The following is a 15,784-nucleotide window of genomic DNA, read 5'->3' as shown; positions in this document are numbered from 1 at the left end:
CAGAATATCTAGAAGGAATACTTAAGTTTATATTTATGTTTGTTCCTCCGGCAAGCGCTTGAAACCATATTCATGGTAAATGTAAATACTTTTATGACGGCACCGTTCCAACACGGAGTTGCCCTGAAGAATAATTCCTCCAGAAAAGTATAATAAAAGTATGATAGATGATATCATAATGTTTAACAGAGCAAGTGAGCAAATCAAGTAAGTTTAAGGTCAAAGGTGCTAAAGCCAATGTCAAAAATGAGCTCTTCAGCAATTTATTGCTTCTGGTGCTGCGCGGCGACTTTTGAAAAAGTGCTTAGGGCATATTACCCAAGCTAAGAATAGAACTCCACAGAATATGGGGCACCTGGGCGGTTCAGTCGGTTGAGCATCTGACTTCAGCCCAGGTCACGACCTCGTGGTTCTCAAGTGTGAGCCCCGCGACGGGCTCTGTGCTGACAGCTCAGGGCCTGGAACCTGCTGCAGATTCTATGTCTCCCTCCCTCTCTGCCCCTGCCCTGCCTGTGCTCTATCTCTCTCTCTGTCTCAAAAATAAAGAAAAACATTTAAAAATTTTTTTTGAAAAAATGAAATCCACAGAATACGAAAAACATGTTTTTATACCACTATCCAAAGCAGTGTGCAAATCAAATGAACTTAAACCGAAATAAGGTAATCAACTCACTTTTTCTTATATGCAGGTTTTTAGGATTGCAGCGATCATAATGACCTTTGGGTCATTTCCTGAAGTTTGGGGCTAATTTCATTAAGAATATCTGAAGTTATTTCCAGATAGTCGTTACATTATCCCAAGTATAAATCATGTGAGATAACACTGCTTTAAAGGCACATCTTCCTTAATTTCTCAAAACAGAAGTAAGAAAGGTAATCACCATGTGAAGCAGGAAACATCAAAAGAGATTGGGCAGCTGTGTGCCTTCAAGTTAACCATCCCTGCGTCAGAAAAGCCACAGGGCGGTCATGCAAAGCCAAGCCCACAGAGGAGGGAAGAGAAGGCAGGACAGCCATGGGACAGACTTCCTACGCCGCATCGCCGGTCAGGAGCAGGTGGGCCTCCAGAAAACAAAACCAAATCAAGAAAAACACAAAGTCATGACTCCAAGGGCTAAGCTCTCTATCCAACTCACTAAATAAGAAACACAAAACGACGGTTGAAAAAAATGCATATTTAACACCCGTAATGCTATGAGCATTCTACCAACGGGAAAGACCACCCTAAATGACAGGCAGTGGGGTAGCTTGGACATAGCTAACAAACCCGCAAGGAAACGCACAACAGGATTCTGTGTTCCAGCGTCACTTGCTGGTACCACGTAGCACGGCCGGCACAACACCAGCGATTAGTGGAGAATGGAAAGGCTGATAAATCGAGGCAGACATTTGCACATAGTTATCCTCCCATGATTCACTTTTGAAAGCCAACAAACATGAAAGTAAACCACAGGTGGGAGAGACGAGAGCAATTTTGCAAAATTTATGGTCAATCCAGCTCTGTCAGAGATCTCAGAGAGAGGAGTGCTGCATAACGATCACACAGCACCGCAACCGCTTAATCACAGGGCGGGGTGCGCACTCGGGTCAGCGGAGGGCAGTGCGTGCCTCTGTTTCCCGCTGGGGAAACGGCCCGTCCGCCAGGTCTAGAACACCACCACTTCTGCACATAACACTGCTTTACAGTTTTCGCTTGCCATGACTTGCGCTCAGTTGTTCGATACGTATGGGTTTGAAGTCTACGACGGGCTCCCCATTGTCCATTCATGCTGTCTATACCTCGTGCCTCTGCTCAACACTGGTTAAGAGCATCTCAGTGGTTTTAACCATACGAATTTGGCAGTCAGTTTTGGGGGGCCAGGGTAGCTCAGTTGGTTAAGTGTGTCCAACTTCAGCTCAGGTCACGATCTCACGGTTCGTGAGTCCGAGCCCTGCGTCCAGCTCTGGACCCCTGTCTCTCTCTCTCTCTCTCTCTCTCTCTCACTCTGCCCCTCACCCCTCTCAAAAGTAAAAAAACATTAAAAAAAATAAAAATAAATTAAAAAAACAAATTCAGCTGTAAGTTTTAATGCTTTTATTTTTTTTTAATGTTTATTGTATCCTTGAGAGAGAGAGCGAGCGGGAGATAGGCAGAGAGAAAGGGAGACACAGAATCCGAAGCAGGCTCCAAGCTCTGAGCTGTCAGCACAGAACCCGATGCAGGGCTCGAACTCACAGACGGTGAGATCATGACCTGAGCCGAAACCAAGAGTCAGATGCTTCACCGGCTGAGCCACCCAGGCGCCCCTTAATGCTTTTGAAGATCCATGTGAAAGCTATATTTTTCCTACCTGCAGAATACTAAAACTCTGTTTTTGAAGAACATTTAAACATATAGCACCATCTCCGGCTGCAGCGCCGGGTGGGAGTGCAGGGGGCAGGGTCCGGAGGGTGTCCCTGCCCGCCTCTGCAGAAGTACACAGAGACCCCCGCACAGCCTGGAGGGGCGAAGGGCTCGTGTCTGCTTCCTCCGAAGCTGTGTCTGTAGTGTATAATTCTCACTGTGTGCATTCCTGTCCAATCAGCACAGACATGCACGACGAAGTCTCTCTCCTCAGCAGCCGCAACACTTGTGCATGTGACATTACACCAGAAACTAGGAAAAAACCCAAGAGCGTTTCCAAAATCAAAACCCAATCCTCTCACCGCCTACTCATTCTCAGCTATGACCATTAAAAACTCATGAGAACGCGCCAAGAACCTTTATTCGCAGTTAACCGTTCCCTGAAATAAAGGCAGAAAAGTACAGAATTCTCAGCTACAAGCCTTTGGGGTGACTGGAACACGATTTGGAGAAGCTCGGATCGGGGCGCACCCATCCACGAAAGGCCGCCGGGCCTGCTGAGTCCACACGTGACCCACTCAGAGGCTCCCGGGCCTCGGTGGCAAATGCTCACTGCCATGTGGCCCTGTGAGAAGATGCACATCAGGGCTGATGCATTATTAAAAGGCACCTCATTGGGGCGCCTGGGTGGCTCAGTCGGCTGAGCGTCCGACTTCATCTCAGGTCACGATCTCGCGGTCTGTGAGTTCGAGCCCCGCGCCGGGCTCTGGGCTGATGGCTCGGAGCCTGGAGCCTGTTTCCGATTCTGTGTCTCCCTCTCTCTCTGCCCCTCCCCGTTCATGCTCTGTCTCTCTCTGTCCCCAAAATAAATAAACGTTAAAAAAAAAAAATTTTTTTTAAAAAAAAGGCACCTCATTACGATGGAAATGATGACCTTGTCACTGATGCTATAAATGTCAAGAAATACCACTTTAAAAGACTATATGTTCTCGATTCTAAAAAGAAACCTCTTTGCTTTAAAAAAAAGGGGGGGGACACATGCTTTTGTTTTCACTGAAATCTTTTTTGTAAAAAGATTTGTGCTGCATCATGGCCATTTTGTAAAGCGTCTTATGACACAGGCTTTCTAATTGAAAGGGAAATTACACACACACACATACACACACACACACACAGAAGAAATTCAAGAAGATATTGGGGAGTCTGAATCTTCCTGAGTGAGTAATTGTCAACAGCACGCATAAATTACAGGACAACCCACTGCATTCCAACTTGTGTTAAAGATCTGTGTTATCTGCCTAAAATATCACTCTTTCTCGTACAAAAGAATGCTCCCCAACTTTATCACTTACGTGATTTGTAGTGGATTGCAGTCACACCTATATTATTAGTTTTTGGTTCCTTAAAACCGATCACTTCTTCAACACCTAAATGCCCACTGCAGCCTCAGGGATGACAGTGGCATAATTGATAAGCTGGTGGTCAAATAATATCAGGAAAATCCTGGATTTTATATGCTAGTTCCACATTTTTCCTAATGTATATGAACTCTGTTTCAAAATCCGAGTTCTGAATCCGAGAAGGAATTAGACTAACATATACGCAGGTTACTGATAAAGAGGGCTTTGCAAAGACCAGCTATCACGTTACATGGGACGACTGAAGTGCCCACCCGTGCTCTCTCTTGCGTGTGACAAGAGCCACCAGGGCCCTCCTCACTCCAGCGCTCTGTCAGGGGCAGGCCGATGAGGAAAACAGGCACAGGTCTGCCCTCAGGACAGATGCTCATTCATTAACAGCTCACGTGCACCTGACGGTCAATACCATCCCTCACTTAACACTGATGCTTTTAAGTTTTTATTCGAGGCGCGCCTGGGTGGCTCCGTTGGTTAAGCCTCCGATTCTGGCTCAGATCATGACCTCACCGCTGGTGGGTTCGAGCCCCGCGTCGGGCTCTGTGCTGACAGCTCAGAGCCTGGATCCTGCTTCAGGTCCTGTGTCTCTCTCTCTCTCTAGCCTTCCCCCACTCTCTCTCTCTCTCTCCCTCAAAAATAAATAAACGTCAAAAAAAATGATGAAGATTTTATTCAAACGTATACCCTTGATTAGAAAGAGAGTAGAAAAGCAATAAGTACCTCACCTTTCTTTTGACTGTCTTGTCTTCGCTCTGGCTGCCCTAAAGGAACACCGTGGACCAACCAGCATATAAACAACAGAAACTCCTTTCTTACCGTCTGGAGGCTGGGAGTCCGGGATCGGGGTGCCACCATGGTGGGGTTCTGTGAGAGCCCTCTTCAGGCTGCAGACTGCTGACCTGTCATACTCTGGTACCCCCAGGCAGAGAGGGGAGGGGAGGCTAGCTGTTCCGGGACTCGTATGGGGACACCGACCCCATCACGGGGCCCTACCCTCACGAACTCCCGCAATCCTAACGACCTGCCACAGGCCCCTCCTAATGCCATCACATGGGGGTTGCGGGTTTGACATGTGAATCTTAGGGGGGACGTAAACATTCCATCCAGAGCAGCACTGATTCAATATCTGATTTTCGCCTGCATAGAACAGCACACCTTCGTCGGGTACATGGATTTAATTACACTCTTGCGTCCTTCCTACGCCTAGCGGTATCAGAACAACAGGAGGTGCTAATTGAAAACATGATGGTGCCCCATTTCTACTGAGCCAGGATCTTGTGGGGAGGAAGATTCACTTTGGACGGTGTCCTAAAAGAGGCCCCAAGTGACTCTGTGATTAGCTCTGTTTAAGATGGTAGTTTTCAAGAGCAGCTGGGTGGCTCAGTCGGTTGAGCATCCAAATTGTGATTTCTGGCTCGGGGCACGATCCCAGAGCCATGAGATTGCGCCCCACGTTGGCCTCTGTGCCGAGCGTGGAGGCTGCTTGGGATTCTCTTTCTCCCTCTGCCCCTCTCCCCACCCTCTCCCCCCCACCCCCCGGCACTCTCTCTCTCTGAACTAAAAAGAAAAAGAAAATGGTGGTCCCAGGAACAGCTGCATCAGTATCACCTGGGAACTTACTAGAAATGCAAGCTATCAGGCCCCATCCCTACTGACTGAATCAGAAACTCTGGGGCGGGCCCAGCCCACTCTCCAGGTGATTCTGGTTACACGCTAAAGTTTGACCACTCCTGGTTTAGGGTATAGTATAAAAGTATACTTAAGCACACAGGATGATTACTGGAGTTCAAGAAATACTACATTTTTTTTCAGATAACATATAAAGCTCTAACACACTAGATCTGAGCTTTGCCACTGGGTGAGAATTACCAGGGATGTCTTCGAGCCTCTGGACGCAGTATCATACTGCAGCCCAATTTATATCAGGAGCTCTGGGAGAAGAACCAGGCATCAATATATATTTTTTAAAGATTTATTTATTTATTTTGAGAGAGAGAGAGAGAGCTCATGGGTGTGTGTGTGTGCCTGCGAGCAGGGAAGGGGTAGAGAGAGGGAAAGAGAATCCCAAGCCAGGAGAATCCCGACCCAGGGCTCGAACTCACGAACCACGAGATCATGACCTGAGCTGAAATCAAGAGTCGGATGTTTAATCGACTGAGCCACTCAGGTGCTCTCCAGGCATCAATGATTTTTTTAAAAATATATATTTTCCTAGGTGCTTCACCCAAGTAAAACAATTCTGATGTTTCATTCAAATTAAACAAACAAACAAACAAACACAAAATAATGCAAATATGTCGCTTTTTCCTCTGGTATCCTTGTCCCAAATGCATAGAACATGAATATCCACTCAAGATGGTTTATGTTTTATTATGAATTACATATGCACCATATCTACATGATATATTTGCAAACCTGCTTAGAAATGGAGAGGATCAAGCTTGCATTTTTGAAATTCGTTCTAAGCCATCTAATCTTGAAGCCATTGAACCGTACTTTTGTGATTACAGAATGTATTTCATTTACACAAACACGCATTTTTGTCAATAGGATATAGGACTTTTATCTTCTCAAAGAGGTCAAGCGTTAAGTCAGAAACATCTTTCAAAGGAAATGTGATAAAAGTAACGTCAGATTCAAGCAAGTGATCTATTCCAGAACAAAGCGCCCCATTTTCTCTCTTCAAAGGTTTCTAACAAGTAGGTATTAAACTTCATCTTCACGTTTAACACACAAATTTATTTTTCAAACTGCTGCTTTGAAAGCGAAGCCTGTGAATCTGTAATGTGTGGATTCCACCCTGCGAAGGCTACAGCGGCAGTCACCCCCCGAGAGGATTTTATCTGGGCGAGAAGCAAAACGAACCGCCGAAAGTGATGCCACGGTGCGCTAATCTCAAGGCTAATTTGTCAAATCTGCATTTCGTTCGTTTCCCTGGTGTGGTAGAAGTTTATTGATAAGCCATTTTTGTCATCTGCCCGGGAATTAGATGCCGATAGATGCAGTTTGCATCCCCGACCCTTTTGTAATTAGCGACCCGTGGGTCTCCCACAGGAAGGGTAAATTCGAGGACCGGTTCTACTGAGCAGCTCTCGGTGTAAACGGTCCGCTTTCTGGCTGGTTCCCGGTTGCCACGTTTTGAGGGTTTATCATTTTTTTCTTATGAATGTGATCGGCCTCCAAACATCATAAAAAGCGACGTCCACCTTTTATTTACCTCATTTCTGTCGATTATGGTAGGGCCAAGGGATCCTAAGAGATAGAAAACATCTGTTCCTGAGAGATCCTTTTTATGAAGATGGTGTTGAAAGCCAAGAAGGAAACCCCCACCACCACACCCCTCCTCTGCAAAAATCAAAGCCAAAGCAGTCTTTGAAGGTCAAGAAGCCCGTGCTGAAAGGTGTTCCCAGCCGGAGAAATCCATGGTCGCTCACTTTCCTCTGCACAAGCCCCCCCAGGACTGCAGAGGCAGGCCCACGACCCAGGGGAGAGCCCTCCACGGGGAGAGAATGTCTTCCGCTACGACTCCATCCAGCTCCCCAACCACGGACACGGTCACGGAAAACATGGAGGGCGACACCCTGGCAGTGTGGATCAAGGACATCAGGGTCAAGCAGCTCCAGATCAAACAGCCCGAGAAGACGTTCAGTGCAGGATACGCTCAAGGTGGCCCCAGCCTCAGGGCCTGGTGGGGGAAAGGGTGCCCTGGGACGGCCGCAGACGGGCACGCTTTGTGCGCCACCTTCCACCTTGGCCATCATCTGCCCCGCGTCCGGCTGGCTGGTTCTAAATCTTTTGGTTTTTTTCCACCGTCCAAATTGGAGGAAGAGGAGAAGGAGTTCTGACAGGTCCAACAAATCCATCCCCGGTGTCACCCAAGCTGTCCTCGCAAACTCTCCAGGGACGCCTCCTCTAACACATCCTGGCGGGGAGCCGCAGAAAGTCTCAGTTCAAAGTCGCTCACCTGCTGTTACGCCTCTAACTCCCGTCCCTCCCCTTGGCGCCAGCCCCCTCCCAACCACCTCGTCCCTCCTTACCCCTCCACGTACACACTGCCAACGAGCCCGGAACTCGGACTGGCGTTGGAGTCAGACCAACGTGACGTCGTGTTCCGTGGCTGACCAGCGAGGCACTCCCCCTTGGGGAAGTGTCTCGAGCTATAAAATTGGCAGAATGAAATTTATTTGCGGGAACTTTGAGGTAGGAACAGGAAGCACACCATGCCTGGACACAGACTAGGAGCTCAGGCAATGGTTTCTATTAGTAGACAGAGGAGCTGAAATGGAAACCACGGAGGAGCAGAGAACAAACTAATGAATCGTTTTAAACACTTAGATCTGGGGTCATTTTCGAACCTTTGGGCGGGTCCAACTTGCAACTGTTTAGGGCTAATAGCTGATGAATCCTGGTGGGAGAGGAGGAAGCAGGTTGGACTCCAGGGACAAACAGGCCGGCGGTGGGACCCTCTCCCAGGCTGGCTGCAGATGGGGAGGGGCTGAGAATCATTTAAAACTCCTCTCACGAAATGACTCAGCCCTTTTTGCACCTTCCTGGGTCTTTTGGGTCACATAAGTGGATCGCTTTACTCAAAACCGGGAGCAGTATTCAAAACAGCGCTCTTGGATTAGGTCAAGGGATAAGCAGGGAGGAGGCAGGCGGAGGAGAGAGCCCCGAGCAGAGCAAATGTTGCCTCCTTATCATTTCCCCCAGGAGGCAGCCGGTCTTCTGCGGCCTGCTTGTTGACCCAGGATTGTTTTGTGAAGTCACACACCTGGGCTGGCCCTGCTCACCCAGGAATCCCGGCTGAACCCAGCTTCTGCAGAACATCAGGCTATTTCCTTATCTGCTTTCTCATTCCTCTCTTGCTAAGAGAAGCAAAAAAAGGTAAAAAGGTGAACTATTGAAGACGATTCACGAGTCTGCTTTTCATCGGGCACCCTTTTATCATCAGTGGATCCAGGATCCCAGGACCTGGAGCTCCTAAAGAATCCTCTTGTAAATGCCAAGAATTCGGCCATCTCCTTTCTCCAAATTTCGCACGTAAGTAACTGAAGAAACGTTTTCATCATTTAATGCGTGCCATATCATTTTGTAAGGCATTTAATCCTCCATCCCCAACCCCCCACTTTTGTAGGATAACCGCCCTGTGCCGGATACTGGGGACACAAAAACAATTCTAAGATAACACAGCATCTTCCCTCAACAAGCCAAGTGTATAATGGAAGATAGGATAAATAAACCGATAATTAAACAGTATTTAAAATCCAAAAGACAAAAACAAAAACAAAAACCATTGGTTTCATTCGTGGTAACTGTAAAGCTTGAGATGCACTGTGTATAAGAAACTATGAGAGCATGGGGCGCCTGGGTGGCTCAGTTGGTTGAGCGTCCGACTTCAGCTCAGGTCCTGATCTCACGGTCCGTGAGTTCGAGCCCCGCATCGGGCTCTGAGCTGACAGCTTAGAGCCTGGAGCCTGCTTCGGATCCTGTGTCTCCTTCTTCTCTGGCTCTTCCCCACTCACTCTGTCTCTGTCTCTCTCTGTCTCTCTCTCTCAAAAATAAATAAACATTAAAAAAAATGATATTACGAGCGCAATAGGACATTAATAGGAGAGGTGAGGAAGGTTTTTGTAAGAGACAGAATAATGCCCTTCTAAGATGTCTGTGACCCAATTCCCCAGTTCATGAATATATCAGGTCATGTGGCAAAGGATAAGGAGGAAGGCTGCAGATTGAGTTAAACTGGCTACTCTGCTGACTTTAAAGTAGGAGGATTATCCTGGAGGGTACAGGTGGACCCGATGTGATCCCAGGGGTCCTTAAAAGTGAAAGGGAGGAGTCAGAAGAAGAGTTCCGTGTGACGTGATGTAAGAAGGACTCAACCTGTCGTTGCTGGTGGAGGCGGAGGATGACGCTGCGGGCCAAGGACCGTGAGTGGTTTCTAGAAGCTGGAGAACACAAGAAACAGGCTGTGCCCTGGACCCTCCGGAAAGCAAAGCACACGTGCCGACACCTTGATTTGAGCCCAGTGAGACCGTGTCAGGGTGTCCGACTGTAACCCCCACAAGTGTCAGAGGACGCTGGGGGTAGTCTGGGGCCACCAGGTTCGTGGTCCAGCCTTATAGGAGCAACAATGGGAAACTAACACGGGTTTCTTCCGAGGAGCAGATACCCGAGCCGAGTTTCTACAGAGGAGGATGGATGCCGTGCTGTGCGGGGGGGTGATATAGCACATCCCACGGGAAGACAGTCACAACTAGGTTTCTGGCGCTGACACAGAAAGGAGAAGGCAGTGAGAGGCGGAACGAGCGCTGGAACCGATGGGCAGGGCTGCCCCCGGGAAGGTCTGGCACACCCTCCAACCATACCCCGCCCCCCTCCCCGCCCCCTGACCACCATGCCTCCATCAGACCGCGTGACTGCCCTCCCCAAATACCTGTGACCTCTCGGAGCTCTGTGCCTTTCTTCACACCAGCTTTCCACTTAGAGGAACCCTCCTGCCTGTGGCCACTTGTTCAAATCTTACCTTCAGCCTTAAAAGGTGAATTCAAACGTCCCGTGGTCACGTCCACGAAAGTGATCCCACCATCCTGAGAGCTCCTCAGGACTTTATGCTCCAATTATGACTCACGCCACCGCCTTGAAGGGGAGTCATTTGTGTGTCTAACTCACATCACTTACCGTTGGCTTCTTAACACCAGAACAATAACTTCTATTCGTTCTGTCCTTCGTGGATTCTCTCGTGGTGCCGTGAGGCAGGGGACCCACGGCACCGCACCACACACGGCCCTTGACGAAGCGTTTATGAACAAACAAAAGAGTAACCCCAAGCACAGTAGACGCCCTCCAGTCTGGAGGAAAGCACCCGTGACTGCTGTATTAATCAAAGCGGCAGGCGGGCAGCTCATCATGTCAAATAATAGCTACGTGCACCCGAGACACGCAGCGTCACACGTAAAACCTCCATTCCCCAAACTTTTGGGTTTGGGTTTTCCGTCTTGCCTCTTCGCGTCAATTGCCCCATAACACGCCTGTATTGGTCTGTTACGGCTGCTGCAACAAGATAGGACAGGCTGAGTAGCTTAAGCAGGAATCGATGTTCTCACAGCTCTGGAGGCTGGAGGTCCAAGATCAAGGTATCGGCAGGTGTGGTTTACTTCTGCATGTTCTCTTTGGGGCTTGTAGATGGCTGTCCTCTCGCTGCCTCTTCACACGGTCTTCTGTCCGTGTTCACACATCCCTGGTTGTCTCTTCCACTTCTTAGCTGAACGCCAGTCAGATCAGGGCCCTACCCTCTCTACCTCATTTTATCTTAATCACTTTTATGTATTTATTTAGAGAGGGTGGGGGTGGGGGAGGGACAGAGGGAGGGGGAGACAGAGAACCCCAAGCAGGCTCCACGCTCAGTGCAGAACCCAATGCAGGACCCCATCCCACGACTGTGAGATCCTGACCTGAGCCAAAAACAGACACAGAGGCTTAACTGACTGAGCCACCAAGATGCCCTAGCTTAATCACTTTTTCGACAGTGATCTCCAAGTAAGTTGAATTGGGGGGGGTGGGGGGGGCAGGGAGGACACATGACAGCCCAGAACAATATCACATATAATTTTCAATTTCATTCGTTTTAATGGTTTTTATAGTTTTTATATTTATCTTGAGAGAGAGAGATAGCACAAGTGGAGGAGGGATAGAAAGACAGAGAGACGGAGACACGCAAGCAGGCTCTGAGCTGCCAGCACAGAGCCCAAGCGGGGCCCAAATTCGCGAAACCAAGGGATCATGACCTGAACTGAAATCAAGAGTTGGACGCTCCACCGACTGAGCCACCCAGGCTCCTCTCAATTTCATCTGCTTTAAAAATGGATCAAGAGGGGCGCCTGGGCGGCTCAGTCGGTTGAGTGTCCGTCTTCGGTTCAGGTCCTGATCCCACAGTTTGTGAGTTCAAGCCCCACGTCGGGCTCTGGGCTGATGGCTCGGAGCCTGGAGCCTGCTTCGGATCCTCTGTCCCCCTCTCCCTCTGCCCCGCCCCTGCTCATGCTCTCTCTCTCTCAAAAATAAACAAACATTAAATCAATCAATCAATCAATAAAATAGATCAGGAACTACAATTTGGGTGCAGAATCCTAGATTCTTATGTTTTCTCTCCGTGTCTCATGAGTCGTCTTTTCCGCATCGAATTCAGCAGGCCATTCTTCACCCTTCCCCTCTGGCAATTTTCCAGTACAATCTTTTCCATTTCACAGAAATAACAACTCCCTGCTCATATGCAGACGTCATTGGTTCACCTTCTAGTTAATTAAGACATGTAGTTACAATAGGAAGTCAAACTTGCATAAACAGGTCTGAGAACAAATAGAACTGACTCTTTGCAGGCTACCAACCCCACTTTTCAGAAGCCCAGAATGCTAGCAGAGGCCAAGCAGACAAGAACCACTCGGCGTTTGGCATATGGTGAGCATGTCATGTGTTTCATGGCACAAATGGAGAGCCAGCCAGTGGGTGCATTTGAGAGCTTTTATAGTAGCGAAATCTGGGAATCGGACAAGACCATGGGGTTTCGCTCTCCCAGCTCCTCTGTCAGTAGAATTTCTAGGCTGGGTTTGCAAAGTTATTTTTAATTCTAAACTCTAATGATTCGTTGTAAATGCCGAACAGTGATTATCTAACATCTGTTGGATTCGGTCCAGCGAGGGAGCTTATCTGCTCACAAGCCAAGCCTTTTCCTTTTCCAGATATTCTAATCAGTGTCAAGTGCCTGCTTCTTTTAAGACTTCTTCTGCTTCCTTGCAACTTCCATCCATCTTAGCCCTCAGGAATTTTATCCCTCTTCCAAATACATAGCTTAACTGTTATTCATCTTCAAACATGTAGAGGTATTTTTCTTAAACTTTTGTAGCGCCCCCGTTCTTTCCCTCATTCCTCGTGTGATAAAATCTCCATGCCATTTTCCATCCCGATGGCCTCACTCTGAACACACTTTACTTTGCCTGTGGTCTCAAACTACAGCACCCGGAACTGTCCTTCCACAGATCTGCGCCAACAAATCCAAAATTCACCGAGACCATTTCCATCCTTTAAGGAAGGTGTAAGTGGACGATTTTCACTTGACCTGAACTGGACTCTGATCTCCCCCACCCCCCTCACCACGACCACCTACCAAAATCTCTTCTAGAGTCAGTTTTCCCATTCCAGAAGGAGGTCAACTCCATCCTCCCAGCGGCTCAGGCAAAATCAAGAGACAACAAATCAACCTACCTTGGGGTCGTCCTTGACTCCTCCCTGTCTCTCACGAGTCCCGTTGGTCAGAAAATCTTGTTGGTCTTGCCTTCAAAATACAGCCAGAATCTAATACTTCTCAAAAGCCAGAGGGATCCTTTCAAAACCTGTGTTGGTTTGCATCACTCCTCTCCTCAAACTTGTCCGACGGCTTACATATCACTAAGAATAGATATCTAAGTCCTTCTAAATTTTTTTTTTTCAATGTTTTTTATTTATTTTTGGGACAGAGAGAGACAGAGCATGAACGGGGGAGGGGCAGAGAGAGAGGGAGACACAGAATCGGAAACAGGCTCCAGGCTCCGAGCCATCAGCCCAGAGCCCGACGCGGGGCTCGAACTCACGGACCGCGAGATCGTGACCTGGCTGAAGTCGGACGCTTAACCGACTGCGCCACCCAGGCGCCCCATATCTAAGTCCTTCTAATGCCCACCAGAGCCATCATGACCTGTATCCAGTGCAATTGGCTGCTACTTTGCCTCATCGTCTACTATTCTCCTTCCCTCCCGTCTCCTCCCTCCCCCCTCCCCCGCCTCTCTCACTGCTCACCCTACACCGGCAGCTCTTTCACTATTATTCCTCAAATAGGCCAGGCATATGTTCATTTCAAAGATGCTGCCAGGGCTCTGCTTCCTGCTAGAACAATCTTCCCTGAGATATCTTCACAGCTATGTCCCTGATCTCCTTAACATCATTACTCAAATGGCACTTTCTCCCTGACTTTCCCTGACCGCTCAACTTTAAGTTGTAACACCCCCTCTCCTGTTCCCAATCCTTTTTACCCTGCCTTCCTTCCTTATTTCCTTCTATAAGACTCATCCCGCTCTAATGTGTTGAGGAATTTACCTATCCACTTTGTCATTTGTTTATTTTACCCCCCGCCCAACTAGGATGTAACTCCACAAGGCCACAGGTCTCTGCTCTACTCACTGATATACCCTAAGCACGTAAAACCACCTAGCACATGGCCTGCCCGGTGGTATTCTTCACCTTAGTTGAGCCGAGTGGTTCAACAAGAATCCTGATCTGATTTCTGCCACTTTTGTATCACCCAGAAGACAGCAACACCAACATCACCACTATGAGGAAATACAGACACAGCAAAGAACCTAGATGACCTTGGGCATGGCAATGCCTTTTTTTTTTAATGTTCATTTATTTATTTTGAGAGAGAGAGAGAGAAAGAGCTCCAGCAGGGAGGGGCAGAGAGAGAGGGAGAGAGAGAATCCCAAGTAGGCTCGACGCTCAGCACCGAGCCAGACTCAGGGCTTAATCCCATGAGCTGTGAGATCATGACCTGAGCCGAAATCAAGAGTCGGATGTTTACCCGCCTGAGCCACCCAGGTGCCCCTGCAAGGACTTGTTAGATTACAACACCAAAGTTATCATCTATGAAAGAAATACTTGATGAGCTGGACTTCATTAAAATTAAAACCTCTGCTCTGTGAGATTCAATGTCAAGAGAATGAAAAGATAAGCTACAGACTGGGAGAAAATATTTGCAAAAGGCACACAAAGGACTATTGTCCAACATATACAAAACACTTTTACATCTCAACAATAAGGAGACAAACAACCTGGTTTAAAAATGGGCCAAAGACCTTGACAGATACCTCACCCAAGAAGATATACAGGTGACAAATAAGCATATGAAAAGCTGCTTCACTTCTTACGTCCTAGGGAAATGCAAATGAAAACAATGAGATCCCACGACATGCACATCAGAAATCCCAAATATTGACACCACTGGTTGGGGACGAGTGGAACTGTCATTCCCAGTGGGAGTGCAACATTCCCGGTTGGTTTCAAACCAACCATCCTCTTACCAAAGATCCAGCAGTAGCTCTCCTAAGTATTTACCCAAAGGTATGGAAAGTGTACGTCCACATGAAAACCTGCACACGGACGTTTATAGCAGCTTTATTCATTGTCACCAAAACTTGGCAACAAGCAAGATGGCCTTTAGTAGGTGAATGGGGAAATGAACGGCGGCACGTCCAGACAATGGAATATTATTCAGCACTAAAAAGAAACTATTCAAGCCATGAAAAAGCAAAGGAATCCTAAATGCATGTTACTAAGTGAAAGTCGATCCAAAAAAGGTTACATACTGGATGATTCCAACTTGGTGGCATTCTGGAAAAGGCAGACCTATGGAGACAGTAAAAAAATCAGTAGCTGCCAGGAGTTGTTGGGGGTTGGGGGATGAATAGGGGATTTTTAGGGCAGTGAAAATACTCTGTATGATACCATAATAATGGTTAAATGTAATTATACATTTGTCCAAACCCGTAGAACATATAACACTGAGAGTGAATGCTAGGGTAAACTATGGACTCTGGGTGATAATTGTGTATCTGTGTGGGTTCATGCATCCTAACAATTATACCACTCCAGTGGGGGACACTGATGATGAGGAAATGTGTGGGTCCGAGGGGTATATGGGAAATCCCTGTAGGTCCTCCTCAATTTTGATATGAATGTAAACTTCTCTAAAGAAATAAAGTCTTCAGGCACACAGGTGGCTCAGTCAGTTAAGCGTTCGACTTCAGCTCAGGTCATGATCTCGTGGTTTGTGAGTTCAAGACCTGCATCCGGCTCTGTGCTGACAGCTCAGAGCCTGGAGCCTGCTTTGGATTCCGTGTGTGTGTGTGTGTGTGTGTGTGTGTGTGTGTGTCTGTCTGTCTCTCTCTGCCCCTCTCCTGCTCGCGCTCTCTCTCTCAAAAACAAATAAACATTAAAAGAATTTTTAAAAAATAATAGTCTT

The sequence above is a fragment of the Panthera pardus genome, unplaced genomic scaffold, assembly GCF_024362965.1.
Source record: "Panthera pardus isolate Hobbes unplaced genomic scaffold, ASM2436296v1 HiC_scaffold_1, whole genome shotgun sequence".
NCBI classification, from domain to species: Eukaryota; Metazoa; Chordata; class Mammalia; order Carnivora; family Felidae; genus Panthera; species Panthera pardus.
The sequence above is the reverse complement of the archived record's forward strand: the minus strand, read 5'-3'. Positions refer to the sequence as shown.